This window comes from Mauremys mutica, chromosome 9, assembly GCF_020497125.1.
Source record: "Mauremys mutica isolate MM-2020 ecotype Southern chromosome 9, ASM2049712v1, whole genome shotgun sequence".
NCBI lineage: Eukaryota > Metazoa > Chordata > Testudines > Geoemydidae > Mauremys > Mauremys mutica.
In genome coordinates this window covers 29,650,837-29,677,598 of record NC_059080.1, presented here as the reverse complement: position 1 = coordinate 29,677,598, position 26,762 = coordinate 29,650,837, and the positions used below count along the sequence as shown (strand labels likewise).

The 26,762-nt window shown below is 38.0% G+C and overlaps 1 protein-coding gene across 4 annotated transcripts in view; it reads right to left on the bottom strand.

Annotated features, from left to right (window-relative positions):
* DACH2 (dachshund family transcription factor 2) overlaps positions 1–26,762 on the bottom strand; it is a 491,181-nt gene that overhangs the window by 91,784 nt on the left and 372,635 nt on the right. The window lies entirely within an intron of this gene.

Sequence of the window (26,762 nt, the reverse complement as noted above, 5' to 3'; positions counted from 1 at the left end):
TCCTGGATTCCAGTCCTGTGCTCAGAGCACCAGACCAGGCTCCTCTTAAATGCTAAATTCTGCATATAATTGAGAGATTCAAAGACTGAGCTTGTAGATAGTCAGCTTTGAGGCATTCATATGTATCATTCAGATGTAATTTTTGTTCACTGTAATTGATGTCTAAGAGAGAAAGCAAAGTATGTCAGATTAAACAAGTTAATACTAATCTGTTTGTTTTTCTGGAGAGATCTTATTTTGCATTGGTTTCATGGCAATCCCTGTGTCAGACAGTTATGCACATGAATAATCACATGCTCCTCTTTTAAATCACAGTAAAGTAGAGTGTGGTAAGAATTTTGCAGTGAGTCTGGTCCACAAAATAAAGCCTTTAAACAAGTATTTGTAAAAGTTGAACATTTCAGGAACACAAAAAGGCCATAAGGTTAACATAGGTACATTCCTTTTCCTTCCATCATGGATGTTTTAGATTAGATTAAAGAATGATAAGAAACTGTGTATCTGCAGCATTGATATTGTCTAGAATTTATTAACTTGAATTGTAATTAGAATCAGTAATACACTGTTGTGATGCAATGGATAGAGACAGCAGGCAAAAAAAATGTATTTTAATTGAAGATGAAAGTAACCACATAGAAACATTCAACATTCTTTATGGTAACACTCAGCTAATAAACATGATTAATACTACCAAATGTAAAAGACTGAAAGATCAATGATTGTGCAAAATGGGAATCACTCCATCATTTTAATACCATGTCCAAGCCATGAATTACCTTACCATTACAGATTTGTAATTTGTAAAATGATGAGCAACACATTGACAAAGAAAGATACATTTATACAGCACTAAATTATACCATATGATATAATATAATATGGCATAATTACAGCAGTGCTCAGTAGCACTGCCACTGTTAAGGTTGTATCAGCATTTCCATTAATAAATTGAATATACTGTATGCTGGCTGTTTCAAATCACGTTGAACTGAAACTTTAGTTATTCACATGGAACTATTCTGAAATATAAGCATTAATATTTGATTAAATATTCCTTGAGTTAAACAAGTGAGGAAAAGTTATTTTCTAAGACCACTTTTTAAGAACTAATTTGCTAAATGATTTCTACCATTTTCCAGATGTTTTTTCAATATTTTAGTCTAATGTTTAATATTTTTTTAAAAAGCATTATTGTTCAAAGTACAGCTTGTATGTACTTAAGTGACCTAAATTTTCACTGGCACTTAAATATTAAAAGTCGATTTATGTAAGGAATGTCTACACACGTATGTGTATGTCTACACATACGTGTTTGTGAGGTATTAATTTATCAAGTAGAACTATCTCAACAGTCCTTGGACCATAAACTTTTATTTTACAAAGCAGAAGGTCCAATCCTGCAAATGTTTACAAACAAGCTTGACGTTACACATGATTAACCCCACTATAACTCTCTATGTGCATTAAGTGTTTGTTGTTCAGGACCCCAGACATTTTCATGTCTTTTTCCTTGTGACGTCAGAGTCATGGACTTCAATGGGTCTCTGACCATTTTAACTGACTGAGGATCTGGCCCTCTACCTTCAAAATGTAAACTGATTGCTAAGGAAGTTTGTCACAGTGATTTTTCAAAAAAGAAGAGAAAAAATCACAGTCCTTGCCTGAAAGCACACCCTTACCAGCTGTGGTCTCTTCTCTTGTGGCCTACCAGTGGCCAGAGCTCCAAACTCAATTACCTACTCCTAACAGTTTATCCTTCCTTCAATACTTTACCATGGGCCCAAGTTCTAATACAATCTCCCCTTTCTCTCTCTCCCTCCCGCCCCCCAACACATTCCACTCAGGTATCTGTTCTTGTATTCAGTAGTAGTACCACTGCAAGTCTCCTCCACCCACACCCACTCTCCCTTGAGAAAAAAAGTCCGGCTCTCAGGGAAGTCTAATGAATCAATCAAAGTTGAATGCTAAGTGAAATTTAATTATTGGGTCTGAAATTTACATAGATATCACCACACTCTGCTGTGGTAAAGACTTACAGACACAGTTTCCATAATTAAGTTACATGGTGACTAATTCATTGAAAGAGAAAACTATTATGAATAATAGCATCGTACATAGTATTTTTATCAGTAGCTCGCAAATCACTTTGCAAACAAGGTGAGTATCATTATCCCCATTTTACAGATGGCGACACGGAGGCACTGAGAACTGAATTGACTTGCCAAGGTTATCTGCAGGCCAGTGGCATAGCTGGAACTAGAACTCAGGTCTCCTGAGCTTTAGGTAGTGCTCTGTTGTCCAGAAAACCTTTTGCCTGACACTACATGCACTATGTTGCAGAACTTGTTAATGGAATTGTCACTGAGCAGTTAAGGACAGAAACCTTAAAAGCTGACTTGTATCCTTGCCTGAAAATAATTTTCTCTTTCTTCATGTGCTTGATACAATATGAAAAATTTAAGTGTAAATTTAATAATAGGCAAAAGCCTCAAGACCCAGTATAAATCCATTCCAATCTCTACTTTCTATATCGTTCTTAGGAGCTAATTGTATAAAGACAGCAATGAAGTAATTTTGACTTTAATAACAAAGCAAATGGCTCATTTTATAAGTTAAACATGCATAATGCAAAGGATCCAAATCTCACTCACACTCTTCTAATTTCAGACACTTCTTCAAAATTCCACAGAAATATTTGTGCATACACACACACACACACACTCACGCCAAATGCTAAAAGCATAATGTAATGTGCAATTATTGTCTGTATAAGAATAGAATTGTGAGCCCATTACATCAACAGTATACGTATTCTCAAATTGTTGATTATTATCATAATTAGAGGTCAGTACCTACAGCAACTAAATCAGTTGTAAAATTCAAAAATCAGATCCAGATACAATTTTTCATTAGATTTTTGTTAACTGTTCCCATATTTTGTGCAGAAAGAATATGCATCATCAATACGGCAAATGCAATTGTCCCTTATAACACAAATCAAACACATGATATTAAATCCTGCCTTTGGATACAATAGTTTGTAGGGCCATAACTGAAAGCAAAATTAGGCCTGTGGTCTTCATCATGTGCAAGGTGCACCATATGGTAAAAGGCAAATCGGTCCCTCCCATACATGGTGGAGTAGGTATATTTAAACAGGCTAGATAAATCTGTCTTTTGCTCAATCCAAAAAGTGTAACCTTTGGAAAAACACAACATATTTTCTGTCATAATTAAGCTGTCGAAGACCCATATTCTTTACTAAATAGCGGTTGTGGAGTGTAAATTAAGACAATGATCCATGCCTGGATGCATGCCAAATAATGTCTCTACGATAGATGCTGAACAGGAGAGAAGGGGGAAAAAAGAATGAGAAACAAGAAAACCAACAGGCAGTATCATTTAGGGAAATGAGGCAAAAGTCTCTTACAATAAAACAGTGATGTGAGCTGGCTTACGGGTTATATACAAAGAAATGTAATTTATTATTCATTTTTAGGGAGAAAAGATTTCATATTTCTGTATAAAAGGTACGAAAAATTAAGCAGATTCTTAAGTGTCATAAAATTATTATTAGGTCCTTTTAAAATATATTTATTTGTCAAAATGCAAAGAAATGCATTTCTGAACATTACGAATAAGCGAAGAGCTTCACATTTAAAATTGTCACCCCTGCACATACAACCTTCTCCCCCGCCCCCCCCAACAAAAGAAAACACATGAAGGTAACTTTTTCCTATCTTGCTTCCATTCTTGTTGGTCTTGACTAGGGCCAGACTCTCTCAGTCCCTTACTCAGGTGCTCAAAAGGGGAGGAAAGACCCCATCTTGCACAGTCTATGATGCCAAGGGTCTTGTACAGATGCAGTCCTCCATTCAGGTGGGACCACAGGGACTGCTCCCTCAATACACATGGTGACCACAAAGGGGACAGAGAGACTGTAGGGTCCTGTCTACCTGCCTTCACATCAGCCTGCAATGCAGTGTGTTGGTTGCAGTTGAGGAGGGTAAAAGAGAGTATAGCCTACAGTGCCCCTCGTGGCGGGAGGGGGGAGAAAAGGTCACAATCCTGTCCTGACCTCCACTGGAGTGGTGTTGCACATTACCCCATAATTAATGCTATGTTTCAGCATACACACAGAAAAAATAGATAAAAATCTAAGTACTCCTGCTGGAAGACTGCAATGTGATACTACTTTATTTCTGAGAATTCAGAACAATAACACACAAGAACCAAAACCAGAGAGAGAGAAAGCAAGCAAGTAGGCAGGCAGCTCCCTAAAACTGAGAGGCACAACTCACTCCACCCTGGCTAACTGCAGACTGCCTGCTGCATGCTTTTGCTACGGAGCCCTCTAGCTGTCAAGAAGGTTCCCTCCCCTCCCCTCTGCAATTACTACCTCAGGCTATCTGCTAAATACCAAAATTTGGCCCAAACACTGAGGCCTTTTTTATTGTGTGTCTACTATATAGCCGCTATAGGAGATTCTAAGTCTGAAAAGTAAAAATATAATCGCTAAGATATAAATGTAAGCCTATATGTGGGAAAGCACTGGTACACGCTATGATAAGTAAAGCCCAGGAGCTAAACGGATTTAATGAGAAAAATCTTATTTATTAATTAAAACTAAGTATTTATCATAGGCTTAACCGAAGAGTGTTTGACATAACTCATATATCAACTCAGGAATTAGACTGACATGTTCAAGTAAGCAAAGGTAAAACTAAAATAGCAAGTCCCAGTACAGTCACTTCTAAATTAAATGCTGTGAGATGTAAGTATTCCCCTAGTACTACTTTACAGCACAGTGGCTAAAGTCTGTGCATTGCTGTTATTGAGTTCCTAAGATTAGTTCAGATGCACAGGGAATTAAATTGCAGGTAACAGAAGAAAACATGTGAAGTCAATCTAAGCAATACACACACATTTTCATTAGATGATGTTCTGTGTATTTACAGTTTTGTGATAAGCTTGCAAATATGGGTATTCACAATTGATGAGAGTTATGTAACTGAAGGGCCTCTGTTTAGGTTTCATCTACCTACAGTAAGAAAAGGATGTTTTCCTTCCATTGCTTTCTCCTTCCAGATGAAAAACATGTCTTCATTCCTCTGCAAATGCTGCTGCTCACAAATTTTTAATTGTTCATAATTATAACATCACTACTGAAGTTGAATTAAAAAAGGCAAGCTCCATCTAATATACTTTGCTTCTGAAACCAGAATCTAAGAACTTTTTTGATGAACATATCTTTGTGACGATTAAATTACCTTCTTAGTTTTATGTGTTGAAAAATTTTCAAAAAGTAATTTAAGTTCAATTCAGTGACAGTACCTTCTTATTTGGATTTGAATTCAAGCTATCAGCCTCAAAACTGTGTGTTCGGCCTAAATGAAATTCACACTGTCAGAGGTATCTTTGAATTGAACAATCATACTGTTTCAATGTATGTCTGTCATTTTATTTTTTGTTGTTATATATTTCAGAAAAATATCATTCAAATTTTGAAAATGTCTTTCATGCCCAGTTTTAATGTAAAGCATTTTTAAACACACATTTTTCATGTTATTAAGTATACTTTCAGAGCACCCCTGAAAGTATCTATATGTTGTTGTTTCAGCATTGTTAATCCAAAACACTTATGACCAATGGCCTGATTTGCAAAGTTGCTGATTATCCACAATTCCTAGAGACTTCTTGGGATTTGTGGATGCTTAGCACTATGAAAATGAAGTTAGAAATTCTGCCCTTGGATGCTTATGTGCAGTGTCCATTGACACCAACAGGTATGTGAGAGCAGAATTTGCCCCAAATAACGTAAGTACACTTTTTTTTTCAAAATCTGGTAAACTCTAAATCATGTGATCTAAACATACACACATTAAGTTCATGAGGCAGTTTTCATATGTTAAGGAAATATCAATTTAGCCTTAAAATAACATATACAGTATTTTAAAGCCCCTAATCAGTAGATTTTAATAGATGTCTACAATATTGGAATGCAACACTCTGGTGTTAGGTTCTGAGTGCAGCACTGGTGTCCAGTGCTCCTGGCTAGTTACTCCACCTAACAAGTAAGCTGTGGTATTCTGCACTAGTTTCAGCTACATGGATTTAAGGTGTAACTCCATGTAGTGCATAATGAAGTAGTCCAGGCTAAAATAAACAAAGGCGGGAATCATGGAAGTAAAGTCTGCATCTGTGAGGAAGGTTCACAACCTCTTGGCCAGACAAAAATGGAAAAAGTAGCACAGCTGATTGCTACTATTTGATCATCTAAAAGCATCTGGGACTCTAACCAGAGTACTGAGTTTCAAACTTTGGTTATAAAGAATGGGTGAACATCTTCATTTAGGAGAGCTGAGGTAAACTCATCCACTTATTTTCCTTAGCCCACCATAATCACCTCAGTGTTCTCAGATGTCCCAGCCCATGCCCCATCTCACCTAGATACTGGGAGAGACAATCCCAGTCTCTGGGCTGTGCATAAAGCTGAGTGTATAAGCTCATCAGCATACTGAAAACACTTCAGCTCGTATCTCCTCACTAACTCTCCAGACAGCCTCATAAACATACTATATTAGTGGGATAACAGCAGAGACCTGAAGTACCTCACAGCAGGAGACTATCAGGTTAGAAGAATAATTGTTCAACAACACCCTACAAAAGCTCTGATCTCTGAGTGAGAAAAAAACAATACCACCAAAGAGACCAGGGACCATAAATGTGATAACTGCACCTAACAATCTCAGTGGTATTAAAAGGCAGCACAGAGCTCTAATAGTATCAGCACGGAAGTATGATTTTCATCCATCAACAGGAGATCATCTGCCAATGTGACAAATGTAGTTTCTGTGCCGCGTCCAGGTCAGAACACTAATTGCCAATGCTCAAAGAAGGCTGAGGCATCAGCATATTGTGAGAGTCATCTCATCATAACCTTTTCCATAATATCCTGACCAAAAATGGAAAATATATATCAGTCAATAGCTGGAAAGATTTGCTGGTCAATATCTGGCTAGTCAGCATCATGATACGGCTTTTTAAGAAGAGGCAAAACACATATAGTAACTCCTCACTTAACGCTGTAGTTATGTTCCTGAAAAATGCAACTTTAAGTGAAACGATGTTAAGTAAATCCAATTTCCCCATAAGAATGAATGTAAATGGGGGGGGGTTAGGTTCCATGTAAATTTTTTTTTGCCATACAGTACAGTACTATAGTTGGGAAGTACCCCCGCCTTACCCTACACAGACACAGCCCACTGGCACTGGAAACAATGAGGCAGGCAAGGAGGCTGAAGGTGCTGTAGGCTAGGAGAAGCACATAGCGCAGCAGCAGCTTCCCCTACTCTGCAAGCACCAGGGGCGGGGGGCTCAACTCTCGGCCCGCCCACGCCACCCCTTTCCCCAAGCCCCCACCCTTAACCTGCCTCTTCTCCGCCCTCCTCCTCCCCCTTTACTCCGCACGCTGTGTCCTCGATTCTCCCCCGTCCCTCCCTTGTTGCCTCCTGTCCACGGCAATCAGCTGGCTTGCAGCGTTCAGGAGGCAGGAGAGAGGGGGGAGGAGCAAGGACATGGTGCACAGTCTCCTCTTCCCTCCCCTGCCTCCTGAACACCACAAACCAGCTGATTTCCACGGCCAGGAGGCGGGGTAAAGGCAGGGTCTGCGAGCGGGCGGGAAGTGCTGTGGGAGGGAGGCATAGGGGAGCTGATAGGGGGGCTGCCAGCTGTGGACAAAGCATGCAGCCAAACAATGTTATAATGAAGCATTGCACAACTTTAAATGGAGCATGTTCTGTAATTGAGCAGGGATGCAAGATCAAAACAATGTTAAGCGAGAGGACGTTAAGTGGAGAGTTACTGTAGCTCTTTTACAGCAGTTGGTGCCCTGCCATTCAAAAAGGAAGCACTGACAATTTCCACCAATAAACAGCCCAGTATTTATCCATGGGCATTCAGCAGTCAGGAAGCATAGATTGTGCCAGGGATCCTGAGTCTTCCAAACCTCTGTAAGCTAAACTGGTTGGCACTCAACATATTATCCTGCTTACACACACACAGTCTAGTTTGAATGAAATTAGTTTGATCAACCAAATAAGCAGAAATTTCCATGTTTTAGGATGAACTCACATGAGCAACCAAATGAAGACAGTTCAGCTTAACCAGGCTATCTACCAACTAAAACGTAGGTGAGAGTCCTTTTTCATAAACTTTATACTGAAATGTCTTCCCAGTGAGGGTAACAATCCCATTCTTGTTAAATTGCTGGCAAACTGTCAATTAGAAACTGATTTTTTTTAAAGCAAGCATATTTGTTTCAATGAGTCTATGATTAAAATCTATTTTGGACAAAGCAGTCTCCAAAATAATGAGACGTATAAGAATCTCAAAAGCTAAATTAAAGATGTAGAAAAGCATTTTAGTCTTGAATGTATTGATTTGTGTAGCTGCATGTGTATTTGGCTGTATCATATTCTGGACTGTTCTCTAGAAATAAGCCATAAAATTGGGGAAAGTAAGGTATTAAAAATGGAGAAATCTAGTGATGGCTTTACTGGGTTACTTCCAAAAACTTATCAAGTGGTTCAGCAGATGTAATTACTGCTTAGCCATGCCAAGGTTTTGAAATGTGCCCATTAATTCAGCAATTCCCAATCTGTCCATCAGTCAGTCATACTTAAAAAATATGTCTGTCACAACTTAGGTGAAGTAATCTATTGATAATTATACAATAAAAACTCATTTGAAAATCTGAATATAATTTCAAAACTTTCTGAAAAGTCTAATGACAGCAAAATGAAAGTTTATTTCAAAGCAAAGGAAATGCAGAAGATAATCATGGACATGTCAGAGTTTTCAGTGCTTGTGACTAATATTAGTTTTTTAAATTTATACATGTTAAGAACACCACAATCATGATGAGAGAATGACTTTCTAGAGGGGAAATGTGCCTGACCTAGAGGTTGTATAGGGAACTAAGTGTACCTGCCCAAAAGGTATCCCTCGCCCTTTCTCTTTCATGGGGTAGAGAATGGAAAATAAGTAGAGGGTCAAAGAACAATGATTTTAGAGAAAAAACTATACACGTAACATTTTAAAATTTCCTAAATTATTCCTATCACAGATTAGTCCTATCACTGTTTATATAGCATTTTTACTAGTGGGTCATGTGTCCCTGCTCAAGCAGGTCTAAATTACATCCAATTAAAAATATTGGTGGCCACTAAAATATTGTCTAGACTTGTGCTCTGACTAACCCCACCACTATTGGAAATGAACCAGTGGTTGTAGTAGTTGGACATTTTTTAGCAAAAACAAAAAACAAAATAAAAAAAAAACACCCACTGTAGATAACATCCAAGAGATAGTCCCTTCCCAAAAGAGCCCCGAATCTTAAAAAAAGAGGAAAACACATTGGAAATAGTGATGGAAAGAAAGGGTGGAATGAAGTAAAGAAAAGATAAATACAAACAGAAGGGGGAAAAAATGGGCCTGATCTTTAATGGGTCTGCTAGCTGCGCTGGGAATACTTTTGGATATATTTGTTTGTCTATAAAAATGCAGGGTTTTATATGTACAAATTAATAGTTAACAATTACTTAATTTGCATGCAGGCTCTTTTAAGGAAACCCACTAAAAATGTCACCCCGCTAGTAACATTATTATTTATAGAAAGTTTGATGCAAAAATAGCACAGTAAAACACACAAAAATATGGTAATATTAATACACACTTTTCAAAAGTGCCACTACCAAACCCCATCCTCATAATTTCTTTTGCTAGGTTTGCACACATATTTATTTTAAACAAAACATATGCTTCTTCCTAGCTATTTACGGAAGTGACAAGACTGACAAAAATTTGTGAACAATTGACAAATGAAATCTTTAGTACTAAATCTTTGTAGTTCAGTTTGTGCGGAATTAGCTAAAAAAGATGATAAAAAAATCTCTTCTAAATTTTAACATCAGCAATCAGACACTTAATTCCTGCCTTTCTAACTGGAGCGTAGGTGCAATACTTTAACAGGAATGGATGCAGTAAACACAGAAACAACGGCTGCCAGAATGATGGGCTATATAAAATATAGATTCTGTTCTTCTAGGATTTAGGGGTACAAATGAATTGTACCTGATACAAATGAATTGCAGAATTAAAAATGTCAAGAGTGTGTGCAAACTGAGTCCTATTCTGGGTGGTACTAAATGACTTGTGCTCCCATTGACTTTAGCACTTTGTCTATGGAGGTCAGCACAACATAGTCTGATCTATCTGAAGGAGAATCGACCTCTGCATTCAAACCAGTAACCTATTAGAGGGGAAAGGTTCCATTTTGCATCAGCTATCCTATCTCCAAAGGTTTAATCCTTAACAATTAATTTTCTTACTTATATAGAAATAGCATTGTCCTATAATTAAGTATTTTTTCTTTTTAATTATTTGGAATAAAAGAGCATTTGAACTGAGCCCATTGTTTAGCATACTAGTACTGTACTGATAGGAGTGAACTCAAAATGTTCAGAGATTGCATTCAGACAAGTATCCAGAACACTGGATGCTTACATGAGCCACAGAAAAATAATAAATTTGCAGAACCGGCTGAGCAGCTCATGAAAACCGGCTTTTCCCTGAGATTTTTGGTACTTAATTCACTTTTAAATGCAAATACCTGAGCATTTCTGCTTCTAGTGTCTAAGTGAAGGGAAATGGCAGACATAAGTTAAAAATAACTTTAATAAAGAATTATCCAAACTTATTCAAACCTGAAAAATTGGTTCGAATTCAAATAGAGTTTTAACTTAAGACTGAAGTCAGGTCTTGCATGATCCCAATTGGCCCCTATTTACTATATGGCAAAAACTAGCTGGACACCCTCAGTAGATCATTATAAGCTTGAGTATAACTGTACTGTCATTTCAAACAAGATCCTTCTGACAGCTGGTACCTTTCTCACAATGAGAGAAAAGGCAGGACCCTTTCTGGCTGTTTTGACTGAAGAATTCAAATCTCCCATGGAAGAAAATCAAGCATAAGAAGGAGTGATTGGGTAAGGGAGGGAATAGTCCTGCCAGCCAAAAAAACTGCATGGACTCTCCCTCTTCCCAACTTCACCTTTTATGTTTTATTTAGAACTACAACTGTCAATCAGAAACAAAAGTCTTAATGGGAAACAAATTCAACTAAAGAAGTGATTTTAAGGATACTGACAGCACAAATTATATAATAAGGAAAAGCTGATGTTACATAGTGCTATCTATGTATTATCTATCTGCTGTATTAGCACAAGAAGTAATTCTTCCGCTCTACTCCATGCTGATTAGGCCTCAATTGGAGTATTGTGTCCAGTTCTGGGCACCACATTTCAGGAAAGATGTGGACAAATTGCAGATAGTCCAGAGAAGAGCAACAAAAATGATTAAAGGTCTAGAAAACATGACCTATGGGGGAAGAGTGTAAAAATTGGGGTTGTTTAGTCTGGAGAAGAGAATACTGAGAGGGGACATGATAACAGTTTTCAAGTACATAAAAGGTTGTTACAAGGAGGAGGGAGAAAAATTGTTCTTCTTAACCTCTGAGGATAGGACAAGAAACAATGGGCTTAAATTGCAGCAAGGGAGGTTTAGGTTGGACATTAGGAAAAACTTCCTAACTCTCAGGGTGGTTAAGCACTGGAATAAACTGCCTAGGGAGGTTGTGGAATCTCCATCAGTGGAAATTTTTAAGACCAGGTTAGACAAACACCTTTCAGGGATGGTCTGGATAATACTTAGTCCTCCAATTAGTGCAGGGGACTGGACTAGATGACCTCTGAAGGTCCCTTCCAGTCCTATGATTCTATGGTTCTATCTGCGACCAACTTGGGCAAGATTCCACTAGGTTAACAGGCCAACAAGAAACCCTTTGAACATACAGCGCATTTGAGTATGTTAACCCCCGACATTTTAACTAAACACAGTGGGACTAATTCAATCCCAGGCAGAGCCAAAAGGTTTACAATTGGGATTAACCTTCCCCACTCTTTCTAAAATAACACTTTTCAGTGATGCTAGGTCAGTTTATAATTCCCTGAGGAAAAAGGAGAAAAAAGCCAATATCCTAAAAACTGAATACCAGGGCTCATGGGGCCAAGAGAAGACAGTGCTAATCTCCCTCCAAAAGAAAAGAATGTCAAGAGCTAAAAACCTCATTTAAAGGACTGAATCTAATGCAAAGACTAATATTACTGTAAACAGAGGTACTAAACTAAATGGTTGAATCAGCTAAAACCCCAAACATTAAATTTAAGGAAATACAGTCTTCATAAAAGTGAACTAGTGCAAAACATTCCAGTGTCCTTATCTCCATATGACAAAACAAAAAAGTTAAGAGAACCAAATCCATCACAAACTCATCAGGGTCAGCCCCATGCAAAGCAAGATGCCTGAGGCTTCAGGCAGATATCCATAAACCCATAGCATATCTCAGGAAGAATGATTTGACAACTTGGTGTGTTAGGACTGCTTGAAGGATTTAGAAGAGTTATCAGCTATGCTTGGACAAAGGGGTTTTGGGACCTGGACATGATCGGGCCATTGCAGTTCATCTTTCAAAATGTGTGTGTGTGTTCAGTTGTGACAGGTGACTGAGTCAAGGAGATCCTAACTGCACATAGAGAAATGGTTGTGACAAAAGCTGGGCTTCAAAAAATCTGTCCACAGCACATATCATTATCACAAATGCCACCTTGCAGGCAAACTCAGCAGAAAGGATAAGGTTATAGTACAACCCTAGTCTGAAATGTGAAAATAGTTCTTTGTTACACAACCGATCTGCTTCCCATGTGTATTCAGAGTAATAACTGTTGACATTTTTAGTAACCAATATAAGATTTTACTACTTTATACTCCTGTTGTTAATGAAGAGCTAACAATGCGGTGGGAGAGTGAACTAGATTCTATTCTGATTTAGCCCCACCAATAGAACTGTGAACTAAGTTCCATCTGCAGGCCAAATTCTGCCCTCCATAATACTTGCACAAATCCTCTGAAGACAATGGATTTTCCCAGGTGCAACTAATGGTAAAATTTGGCATGAGATGTCTTTATTAATGTTGATTATACACAACCTAGAAATAAAACAGCTTGATTTTCATATCTGAGTCTGCAGAGTTGGCAGATAGCATAAAACATCTTTTTACTTCAGATTTCCTCAGTTTAGATCTGCAAGTCACTGCGATCATAATATTTTTACAAAAGACACTTACAGGAGTAGAACTACATTTTAAAATGCACAGAAAAATGAACTTTCATTCCTAGAAATTATTTAGAAACTGAATCTGCCACTCTTTGCATTCATAAAACAAGTACTTTATGAAGAAATAAAAAAAATATTTTCCCATAGTTGACAAATGAACTGAAATAGACAATGAAATAAATATACTGTGTATTTGTAATGTGTGTATATCTGGATGGTCTGGTTTTCAAAGGCTTTTAATATTTGCAGCTCACAGAAATGCAGTATTTGTGAAAATCAGGTCATTAAAGTTTCAACAGTTGATAATTTACTATTTCTTTTAAATATCACTAACAAACAGAAGAAATTACAGATTGTTATCTAATGAGTTGAACTGTAGCAGCATACAAAAATGATGTATTTATCATCTCTTCAGAAATTCTTAACAGGGAAGAGCCCCCACATGAAAAGTATAGTGGTTTGCCTTTAAATCTGATTGGGGGCAGCTCATACTTACATATTTGGACAACTTTCCAAACCTGACACTAATCCTCTCAAAGCTGAATGCCACAGGAGATTTCGTTAGAGAATGAAGGATTGCAAAAGCGCCGCATAACTATCATCATTTTACATTCAAGCTGAAAGAGTTTAGGTGCTCTCCAACTAAATTTACTATCATAAGCCAGTCTTGGAAAGGGATCAGCAAATGCAGACCCTTATTCTTGCAAAGTCCCACCAACTATTCCAGTATGTGGGATATTTGTAGGGTATGTGCTAATTCTAATGTTGCAGAACTATTTTATATGTGGTATTTCCCACATGGCAATATACTTTCACCAACTCCCCCAAAATCTGGAGTCCCTGCCAAAACTATGAAAGCTTGTCAGTATGCTTAACTCACCCAATAAAGGTCAGCAGTGAAATCCACAGTGCTTCAGTTAATGTCAGTTTAAAAATAAACATGCAAATATGTAAAAACCTTGACTCTGCCAATAGCCAGCATACTTTATACTTCTTTTTTAATTCTGCTTTTACAAATATGTATACGCTTAACTGTTTTTCTATTACTGTTTCTAACAAATTAATAGAGATTTAAAACTGAACTGTATGGAATTGTGAAACATTGAGGGAAGTTGTCTAAACCTTCAGTCATCCTATTTTACTGATTTTTTAATTTCAATTGAGGCTGAATTTTCAGGTCATTTTTCTAGCATATCAACCCTAACCATCAGGATCTCTCATAAACTTTGAGGGGTCTAGTTGTCTCCATAGAAAGCAATGGGAGTTTTGCCACTGACTTGAATGGGAGAAGGATTAAGACCTTAGAGATATCCAGCAGTTGTAAGAAAAATATTCAGGTTATTGACAAATCCAATCCTTGTTGTGGTATAAAAGGATACTCTGCCTTTGGCCACACAAAAATCTCAAGCTTAGCTACAATAAGAGAAGACATCATTAAAATATTGGTAGCGACATTTGATAGAGGGAAAGTACTGCCTAACTGAAAGACTCTAAAGAAAAGAAAGAGTTTTAGCAGCAATGTATAACAGCATTGTGCCAGCCTAAACTTAAACTAAGCTTTTAGGTTTTCTGGGTGGGTTTCACTTCTGCTCACGATGTAAGTATGCACCACCTTCATTAAAAAAATACTGACAGCTTGCATTCTCATACCAATGCCTAGTAACAAATTCCAAATGTTTTGTCACATTTCTTGTGAGCAATGCCATCTGCCAGAGGTGGCATTTCATGGCTGTTTACCCCGACTCCCTCCAAGAATTCATCTGCCACTATCTAATGCTGCCTGAATAAAGGGGATTAGGACTCTGATGCAACAGAGACTATTGATAATTTGGTATAATTGGGAAGAAATGAAGATAAATGAGGTTGAGGATGGAGAGGCAATTAGTTGAGCTGCCTGTACAGCTGTGCTCTCGGCCTAGCTCCCCTGGCCTTTTCTTTGGTGAGGTATGTGCAAATTAAACTTAATGACAAATACACACTCTCCAAAGCTCTTAGTTTGGAAATCTTGAAGATACGATTTTTCACTTTTGAGATCCTACGTAGTTTTCAACGAAAAATGAACACTTTCTGTAGAGATTGCTAAAAGAGCAATGCACTTTATACCACCTCTCCTACTATGCATATCTACTATTGTTCATAGTTCTCCTTTATTTGATAATGACAGCACATTTGTTGCTTGTACACCGGCTTTGATTGAGGGCATGAAGGCCACTATTCACCTAAATTCTACAGATGGCCCTAAACATTCCTGAAGTTTGGGGTTATTCACAATCCAAATTAAAATCCATATTTTAAAAAAGACACCTCCTGCCCCCCAAAACAACAAAAAAACAAAAACAAAAGCCTTGATCCTAATACCCCCTAAATTTGGGATGTCTGAATTCCAGGTCCAGATTCTGCAGCTGGAACCTCTTTATATAATGTTCCTGGTTTTAGAAGTATTATTCAGTATACCTCAAGGGAGATCGCTAAAGTAAACACTTGAGTGTTGGAAAGGGATTATAGGTGATGGTCTTTTAGCTGTGAACAAATCAGAAAGATAGTTATCCAGGTAATTAGTTCCACTTTCTAAGTTGTCATGTTCAGGTAGGCATAAAGTAGTCATACCTACTGAACAGTAACTTAAATCTAAAATGAACAAGATTGCAATTCAGACCTCCATGAAAGAAGGCTCAGAGCCAGACATATGACCTAAATCAATATCACACTGAAATTCTTCTTTAAAATATCAGCTTATATTTTTGAAAGTAGCCTGTTGGGTTTTTTTGTTGTTGTTTTTTTGTCACAAAGTCAGCTGTGTTCATTTTGCAGAAGGTTTGAGAACAAATGGTGAATTTTTGCATTAAAGAAACAACAAAAATGCTACTTAGAAAGAAGATCAGTGGGTCAAAGGGCATTTTGGCCTAGAAAGATATTTTCACTAACTGAAGAACCCAAACATCTCTTCTCATAGAATAGAATATCAGGGTTAGAAGGGACCTCAGGAGGTCATCTAGTCTAACCCCCTGCTCAAAGCAGGGCCAATCCCCAGACAGATTTTTGCCCCAGATCTCTAAATGGCCCCTCTCAAAGATTGAACTCACAACGCTGGGTTTAGCAGGCCAATGCTCAAACCACTGAGCTATCCCTCCCTCGATATTACCCTGAGTGGTGTTCAGCTGAGTCAGTTCTTGGCTGGCAGACCTCTGAGTCATACTTTTTTTCTGTATCAGTATTGTCTTAATCAATTTCCAAACATAATATTAGTGGTCACAGTGCTGCTAAAAGTACTAGCTTTTGGATAAAACATAAGCCCAGGTACTGAGCTATTAAGCATTAAAGGAATTGGCGGTGGTGGCAAATTATGAGAAAAAATACAATAATGTCTTGCACTAATGTAATCTTGATTAATTTCTTTCACAATCTGCATTTTACACTATTTAAATTATTGTTTGTTATGAAAATAGCTTTCTGGAATATTTGTAGTGAACTTTAAAACACTTCAGGGGGTTTCTTCAAAAATATAATGTTTCCTGCTAATTTTTTGCATCAGCAAAACTCTCCTCAATGCTCAGCACTACATTCTTTCCAACAATCTGGAATTCAATGAAAATTTGAGTGCAGCTTTTTGTGATGTATTGTTGCGGTTTGAGCTGGGATGGTTGGATTGCATCATATGGCTTAAGATGCGGTTTTTCAGAAGAGTATTATTTTACTTTGGGAGTTGCAAATCGGGAGGGGAAAATTGAAAAATGTAAAAATATTCTATATTCAAAACCTAGTTTTTATGTACCTGAAAATTACCTGGTATTTGACTATTCCTTTAAATGTAAATATCATTTATATATGAACGTGTGGGAATGGCCACATTTTCCTATTAGTCCCCATTACTTTAATTTTATATTTTATACCAGTGGTCTGTTATGAAAATCCTCTTTTGTATCATGCAATGGTGTTGGCAAGTTGATTTGCTGCTACTGTTTCTACTGCCTGATAGTATTTTATTAAACTTTTCTAAGCTAATCTTCAGTCCTGCGCCAGTCACATTCAGTAATGCTTTGGCTTTTCATTAGAGTTAGAAGGTGTCCTGGTATCAGAGCAGGCCAGCAGCTCTGCCTAGCTCTGCCTTTGCTTCTCAGACCTGCAGCACAGATGCACACACACTTACTGATATTTGTGTTGGCAGCCTCCAACTCTTAAAATAACAAAGGGCTGAGCATTCCCAAATAAGGCCAAATGCACATATTTGTGGGTGCTCTTGAGATGCAAAAACACTGCTGTAGTCACTATGCATAGCTTGGAACCCCCATTTACCTCCTTCTCAATTTCTCTACAGTTAGCATATTAGTTCAAGCCTTATCTCAGGTGACATATCCCCACACCTTGGCATTTTACGCACAGTTATAACATTATAATTTATATTACAATAGTACCTAGGAGCCCCAATCAAGATCAAGGATATACTGTGCTACACCCCACATAAGTAGATAGTGAGAGACAGTCCCTGTCTGAAGAGTTTACAAAATAGGCAAAAGGCAGGAAACAGAAGCACAGAGGGGGGAAGTAATTTACCCCAGGTCAGACAGCATGTCAGTGACAGAGCTGGAAACTGAAAAACTGCAGCCTCCTCCCCACACTTGTTATCCTCTCTGTACCCTCCTCCTCCATCACAGTAATAAGGTGCATGTAATAAACTCCTTGTACACTGTTGCTTTCTCACTCCTTTCCCCTCCTCACAAAGGAAATTTTTTGTAGACGGACGCTATTCTATTTACACTTAAATTTTGCCATCACAACATATAGGGCCTGATCCAAACCCAGAAAATGGGAAAGACTCTCATTAACTTCAATGGGCTTTGGATCATGATGTTAATGAGAAAGCAGCTTTTCTGTGTTTTCATATGATCCCTTATATCACTACCTTTCAAAAGCCCTCATTGATAACACAATGTAAGAAATATGTTTGTCATTACACTAGAGAATGTTGTGACTTAACCATGAATTTTACTCCACCTCCTTTTAGAACAACTCAGAACTATACTTCTCACATATTATAGATATACGTAACCCCTGCCTGCTTGTCATGGCACGCTGTCTCCCTCTAGTGGTGGCTAGGCCAGCTAGAGATTGGTGAACTTGCTACAGCCTTGGCTAAAAGACAGGTGTCTTTTAGCTCAGGCAGTAAAGGTTCATCCATGTTTGATCCCTGCTGCCAACGCCTCTATGTGGGTCAGTGTTACATATATAAATGAAGGATCAACAGAGATTAACTACTTTGACTACTAGGAACATTTACGTAACTTCCCTGTACCTCATTTTTCCTCTTTTTTAATATATATACCATCATTTACCTGTGTCACAGTGGTGCATGTGGCCTTAGTAATAACTTTTGTAAAGTTATAAATAAGGGTAAAGTATTAAGACCAAAACAGATGGGATTTCACAAAGGTTTTGTGAACCTGAAAGCAAAATAGTCCTGGATAAAGAATTTTCACAATGCATGTTTCATCCAGTTCCCTTGAACCAGTTCACAGATATTTAACTGTTGAGCTTAAGGTGAACCTATTGGCAATGGCATTGCTGTTTTGTGTGTCTTCGAAGGGATATGGCTTATAATTACATCAGAGCACAGCATGAAGAATACAGATCTCTTCTTCTTATAATCAGAGAACAAATGTCCCTGTGGAAAAAAATATTATTCTGAATACATGCTGGCCAGATCCATGAAGGTGACTTGAGAAGTAATTTGTGGCCTATTCTTCTATTTGTAAGAATGAACCAATGACAGATAGCTATTACTGATAATGGCCATGGATTTCAAGAGGCTTTTAGGGCTCATGGTATTAGACTAAGAACAAAAATATCAAAAGGTTCTTCTCTCTAGCACTGCTGGTGTCAAGGTTAATGAGCTAAAACTAGTTAAATTGATATTACTAAATTAATGACTTTTTTATAGTACACTGCATGGATGTTAACAGACAACCTAATGTGGAATATGGCTAGTCTTAATTAAATTAGAAGGTACCACATGTATACAATTAAGATAACTGAAGACTGTGGTGCTATAAAGTAATTGTACCCAGTTCTATCCCGTCCATCCCATGCCCATCATCACATGCTATGTGTGCTATATCACAGCAAAAATGTGCTTAGAAAGTCAAATTCAATCAATGAATTCCAAACACATTCAGTTACAAATCATATAAAAGGGAGAAAATGGATGTGGCTGCACAAAAATTGGTGCCAATACTATGATGTCTACCTTAGAATTACTATTAACTGTGAATTTTACACTTGAAAAAGTTGCTAATTCTGAGCCCTACAAAGGGGTGTGCATCAGGGAAGAAAACAAGGAACAATTTGGCCTTCAAACCTTTACGCTTGAAGATTTGTGGGTCAGATACTCTCCTGCATCAAGATATGCTCAAGTTCAGGAGAAGCAGCCTAGGCTTTAGCAGATCTCAAGCTGCCATTTCTCTAGGGGACATATGCCAGATGAGAACCGTTGCAGGAGAGCAGAACACTACCTCGCCATGCCTTCTCCTTCCCCCAGCATACTTCCTATGCTGGATGGGTGGGAGCTGACAGATTGATTAGTGTAAGAATCAGCTCTGCTGGCTCAACAGTTCAGATTTCTCCTCCTCCTTAACGGGTCAGTCATGGCTAGATTACAGGAAGTACAAAGGGAATGAAACTAGATCTGAGAATCTGTCTGATAAAGGAAAAAAAAAGCTTGACTTAGATTCCAGGATGAGTTTGCAGTGAAGTAGTTAGAAAAAAACCCATCCTTTTTACTTATAAATGGAACACTTTTCATAGGGAAGTTATCAAACTAAAATGAACACAGAAGCGCATGATGCCATTTTAAAAGTCATTTGTCAGAATACAACTCCGGACTACATATCATATGTTTATATAGAGGAAAAATGAAAATACAATATCCACATTCAAAATGGATGAACAAAATCAGAAAAAAAAAAAAGAATTTTTCTGTGTGTGATGTTTTAAAGAGTAAGGAACATATAAGGAAATAAATGGCATTTGCAGATGGTTAAATTCTGAAGGAAAAGCATTGCATAACTGGAACAACTTTTTCTTATGAGCACAAAAATGAACTGACTCAAATAAAATGACTTAACACCAAACCTTGGAGACAATCACAAAGAGACGTTAGCTAATAATCCCAGGAAAGAGTTCCATAGGTATCATCTTTGATCTAAGAAAGCCCATCCCTGTTCCCCCGTGCATCCAACGAAGTGGGTATTCACCCACGAAAGCTCATGCTCCAAAACGTCTGTTAGTCTATAAGGTGCCACAGGATTCTTTGCTGCTTTTACAGATCCAGACTAACACGGCTACCCCTCTGATCCCTGTCCCCCAGTCAGTTAACTTCAGAACAGAAAGCAAGAACAACTAAACTGACATTGACTATCTCATATGGGTAAAGGGGATATACAATCACTCATCTATCACTGGATTATTAATGGTTTATACCAGGGGTAGGCAACCTATGTCACGTATGCCGAAGGCGGCACGCAAGCAGGACTCACACTGCTGAGGTCCTGGCCACCGGTCTGGAGGGCTCTGCATTTTAATTTAATTTTAAATGAAGCTTCTTAAACATTTTTAAAACCTTATGTTTTTTTACATACAACAATAGTTGTGTTATATATATTATAGACTTATAGAAAGAGACCTTCTAAAACGTTAAAATGTATTACTGGCACGCGAAACCTTAAATTAGAGTGAATAAATGAAGATTCGTCACTCCACTTCTGAAAGGTTGCCGACCTCTGGTTTATACTCTATTCTGAATCTGTATATATCAAATTGTAGGCATTTTATTAGTTTCCCACCCACACAGTCAGTACAAATAACGTGATGTGTGTCTCTTGAAAATATTATATTATATATATATATATATATATACACACACACACACACAGACACATGCATATGTATCTATATACACACTCACTCACACACATACACACATATATATATTTGCAACTTCTTCAATCTCACAAATGCAGAATAGCCACAATAAAACAAGTCTCTTGATTTCCCAAGTTTTAAATATCAATGCATGTCTGATCTAAAAGGCAAGCTTAACATTTATGTCTTGTCTTGGTGATAAAGTTCATGAATATATAATGAGAATGGAACAACTCTACTACTGATTAAATGTCAAAAAAGGTTTTTATTGTCAAATATACTGTAGCTATAGAAGATATACAACAAAGAACACTAATTGCTGAAAGCTTTGTACAGTAAAAAAATTCACACGATGTGTAGAGGAAATGTTTATTCTCACTGTCAACGATCAATTATAAGTTGCTTTAAGATTTCATTCAGGCTGAACCACACTAATATTACTGACTATAATACAACCAAGCTCTGCTGAGTGAATGTTTCAAATTCAAGTGTAGAGATACAGCCTATATAGCAAGTAAGGCTACGTCTACACTACAAGCGAGGGGCGGGATTCCCAGCTCACAGATACATATTCATGCGAACGTGATGAGAGCTAGTGGGAGTATAAATAGTAGCATAGCCGGGGTAGCACAGGAAGCAGCAGCAGGGCCTAGCCTAGCCAGGTACATACCATGAGGTTCAGGCGGGTTCGTACTCAGCATGCTGCCACTGCCTGTGCTACCACAGCTATACTACTATTTAGTCCAGGGCCGACCCTCATGAAGTTAGCACGAGTATGCATATGTGAGCGAGGAATCACACCTCTACTTCGCAGTACAGATATAACCTAAAGTTATAATATAAGCGGCAGGTATAGCAGAGGCAGCATACACTGTACAAGAATAGCTGCTTTCAAACATTCAGTCAAATCATGCCAGGAGTATTAAACAAGGCTAGTAGGAGATTACAATAATAATTTGTCAGATTTTAAGGATTTTGGTCCCCATTTCTTGATAATATATTGTAGGAGAAACCATAGAAATTGTTCTACATCTAATCTGTATTCTTCAGTTCAAACAACACTTTTTATTAGGCATATAGGGTGCACTAAGCTGCTCTGTGATGTTTGTCTTGGCAATAACTGTAAATTCAACTTCCAGTTTTGCACTTTTGCTAAGCAACAATTCTTAAACTACTGCATGTCTCCATTAATTTCCAAAGCAGATGAGCTGAGAAATCAGACTGACAATATTATAGCACAAGACATTTATTTGGAACTTTACAAATCTATGCTAAAAAACACACCCTGCTCTGAAGAACATATAGTCTGCTGCCAGATATACAAGACAAAGAAAGATAGGGGTCTCACTTCACAAATGGATTATGGCAGGGCCTGGAACAGCAGAAAGTCTTTCTGGAAGGGAGGTCCCACAGCAGCACAAGCCACCCACAACTCCAAGAATGTCAGGGGGACTAGAGACAGTCATTGCAGCCTCACCAGTGTTTCGTGCTGGCTAGGGAAGGAGCATGGCCAAGATACCCAGAAGATGCACTGATTCAACACATATCTTGGAGCAGTCTCTGTTGGTGATGCTCCTATAGGAGCCTCAGAGACAAATTAAAAATTCCCACCGCTGGCAGAACTTTTCACGGACATCAGTGCCTTCCTCTGGGAATGAATGCCTCTTCTAGCACACCTATGCCCACTGGGGCTGAGGTGGATGGCAAGTAGGTGGATGGCAAGATTGTGAAGGACCAAAAAATGGATATAAAGGACAAATGTGGAGAAAAGAGAGGGCATTTTGGGATAGAGAAGAAGGATGCTATTCCATGCTCAGGGAGCTGTATGAATCAGGGCACAAAGTGAGGAGTAGGAGGGAGCAGCAGGTAAGAAGATGGGAAGGAGTGATTCGGAGAGCACCTCTATATATGCTGGCAGAAGTCTGTAGCATAAACCCAGTCTGTTAGGTACTTCTGTTAGGCCAGGTCTCTGCTACAGACTTCTGCCAACACAGCTATGTTGGTCAGAGTGTGAAGAGGTGTGATCTCTGAGAGACACAGCTACACGGTCTTGGCAGAAGCCTTAAGTGTAGTTGCAGCTATTCTGGCACAGCTGGGCCTTTACCGGTATAGCTTGTTTCACTCATGGGGAGTAGTATTACTTTATCAGTGCAAAGCACAGCTTTGCCAGTACAGCTATATCTACACTGGGAGTGCTTTACTGGTTTAGTATACTAGTATTCCTATACCGGTAAACACTTTTAGGAAAGCCTTCACCTTGGACACCATTTATATGCCATTTCAGTAGAGTGTATTCAAATAAAGTTGCAGAATACTCTGCTGCAGAGTATATTGCATATTTTTAGTATTCAACAAATCCCTATAGTACATTCAACTGGCAGCTAGTGATGGAGAAACCTCAAAAGTTTCAATTCAGATAAACATTCAGAATTCTGGATCTTTATCAAAACTTACCTGAATAACTGTGGATATGAAGACATGATGCTTGAAGAATTCAAGCTGAAAATTTCACAACAATTGGCTTTCTAATGAAACTGCTAGTAATTTCTGGCTCCAGACTGATCACAAATACCATACAGTAGCCTTACTTACAGTAATCCAATGCTTCCATTTCTGATTAAATCCAGGAAATATAAAAAAAATTTTTTTTTAAAGTTAACTCAAAAGTTTTAGAATTTCTGCAGAGATATGGCTCAAGTTTGAAGGTCATAATCAACACCAATAAATAACTAACATTCAGATAGCATTTTTCAAACGTTAACACCAACATCCTTCTAGGGCGGCAAGCACCTCCAGCAGAACAAGAGGAGAGGAATATCTCGGATTGACCTGGTCTGGACAGTAGAGATTCATGTACAACCACCTCTACTACCGCAAGGTCTCAAAGGAATGGGGATTGGCCTTTCCTCCCACTTCAAATGGGGTAGTTGAAAGAGTTGCTGTCATTGCTTCATGTTGTGATTCTCTGGTGGGCCCAACCGCATCACTGACTGGCCTGCCATGTGTTCTGTCTCCTGCTGTTTGTTGCCATCTTTGTTTGAATTTCTCTTGGTATTACATGGACCATGATCAGCCACACCCTAATATACATAAACACAGCTACATCCTAAATTCAAACTCAAGAAGCAACAGAGGCCAGCGAAGACAGCTTTCTGTGAAGCCCCTCCCTGGCCTATGACTCCAGGCTCCATTCCTCGACTCTGCTGCCTCAACAGAAATCAATGGAACTAAGTTCTGTTAGGCCCTGGACACCCTACCAGCCGGAACTCAGATCAGTGAGATCTGTTGTTCTTAATCTATGGTTGCTTGGATGGGTGTTGAGATGTCTCCAAGACTTAAGGTGCCTCCCTGTAGCCTGGCCTAAGTCAGTGCAAAGCATTGTGTAAACATTACCTAGTTAATTCTTAACATACCCTTGTGAGGTAAATGAAATTTACTGTTTTAATGGTCTAAGACATATCTTTTAGCAGCCCTCTGCTATTAAGCAAACTGAAGATGCTGGAAACTAGAAGGGAGAAAAGTCAGTGAAATGGAGGCATAAGCCCATGGCATACACAAATTAAATTTACAATTATATTTAAGATTAAAACACAGATAATAGGTTACATTATGGTCTCAACTTGACAAATAAGAACTGATAACAGGTAACTTAGGTATTTCTCCTTATAGTCATACCTACTATGGCCCCAACTCAGAAAAACATCTCTATTTTGGAGTATACTTAAGCAGGTGGTTATCTGCTTTCCTGAGTTGTGGCCTAGGTCTGGAAAAGCTAATGTACAAATTGCCTGTTTTAAAATATGTATGTATTAGCCACTTATTGTAAACAATGGATCACACAATATTCATGCTACCTCTGGGATAATAAAAACCTTCTCAGAGCAACACACGCAAAATGTAATAAAATATTCTTGGTATTTTCACTTTATTTTATGGACAAATTAATAGTTTCCAATATACTCTGCCAATGTGATTTACTTGTTCATTGCTTTACTGCATTTATTGGACTAATTTTTAATATTTTTTCCAGGTTCTTATAAATATAAAATATATATTTTTATAAAAATACAAGCAGTTGTGGAGTTAGAAATAAAGGGTGTTTAACATGGCAATCATTTTCCATGGGCACATTAGTCCTTGACTAGAGGAAACATGACAGCTCCTTTTCAATCTTAGCTAATATTGATCTGGCAAACTGCTGCTGTGAATATACAGCCAGGTCTTTTATTGAGCCAAAATTATGGTACACCCACCTGCACCAATTTGAATTTGGTATAGAACCACCTTGCCAAAATTCCACCAACATGTCACTTAGAGCCATGGAACACAATTTTAAAAAATTATATATAAAATACAGATTAAAGGCTGTAAGCTCTCTTGTAAATACATAGAATGAATTCAGGCTCCACCAAATTTTATGAATCAACACCTTAAAGAATTAAATGTTATTACTCAGCTAAGCTACCCAAATTCTATAAAACAAATAAGGCTCAAAAGTTAAGTATCTATCTTAGGTATTTCTAGGCATATATCATTGTTGCTTCTAAGCCCTTACCTGTATGTGCGTTTATACCTGCCTAGGAAACTAAGGGCCTGAATTTTAAAATTGGCCTCTCATTTTATGGATCCAAGTAAAGGCAAACTCAGCTGATGTCACTTAGATATCTAACTGTCTCACCAAGTCCACACATGAGGTAGACACCCAAACAACGTCAACTGCACAAAGAAATTCACAGTTAAGGGTGAAATGGTTTCTGTGCCGTTGTGTGAAAAAGGACACAGCATTCTGAATGTGCACATGATAAGAGGTATTTCTTTCTATGTATGCACATCAATTGTATATTTTAAAAGATTTCTGATTACAATTGGCATTTATGAAATTCCTACTGTTAGCAGCTGCATTGTGACAGTAACACCCTCAACATATGGGCTCTGCATGTAAGATAGTCTGCCAATTTCCATCCTAATGTATAAGTGACTTAACAAGCAGGAGAATATTTCAAACTTTAAAATTGTATTTAAATATTAAAGTACTTTCTTCTGATTGCTAAAATACCATTAAAGTGAGATGGAACTAACTCACTAACTTTGACTCTGGATTACTATAATGACAGTATCACAAATAGTATCACTTTTCATGACAAAATGGTAGTGACCATCAGCTGGAAGTTCAGAAATGCCACTTTGACTCAAAAACATCTTTTCCCTAACCACCTGAACTTTCAGAAAGGGATGCTGAGCAAATGGGCAGGGTTTTTTTAAACTTAACACTGATAATTTATGGGGGGAAACAGTTACTAACCTTTCCATAACTGTTGTTCTATATATGCATTCCCATGTAGATGTGTGTGTGCCCCAAGTACAGATGCCAGATTTTTTTTCCCTCTTGATATCCGTAGGGTTGGCTCTCGCACTCTCTGATGCCATGTGCACATGGTGCCAGTATAAATGACCCTGCTGACCCCGCTCCTCTTCAGTTTCTTCTTGACGACTGCTTCCAAAAAGGGGATAGGGAGTCTTGGAATGGACATGTGCAACACATCTCAAAGAACAGCAGTTACAGAAAGGCTAGTAACTGTTTTTTCTTCTTCAAAATGCACATATCCATTCCC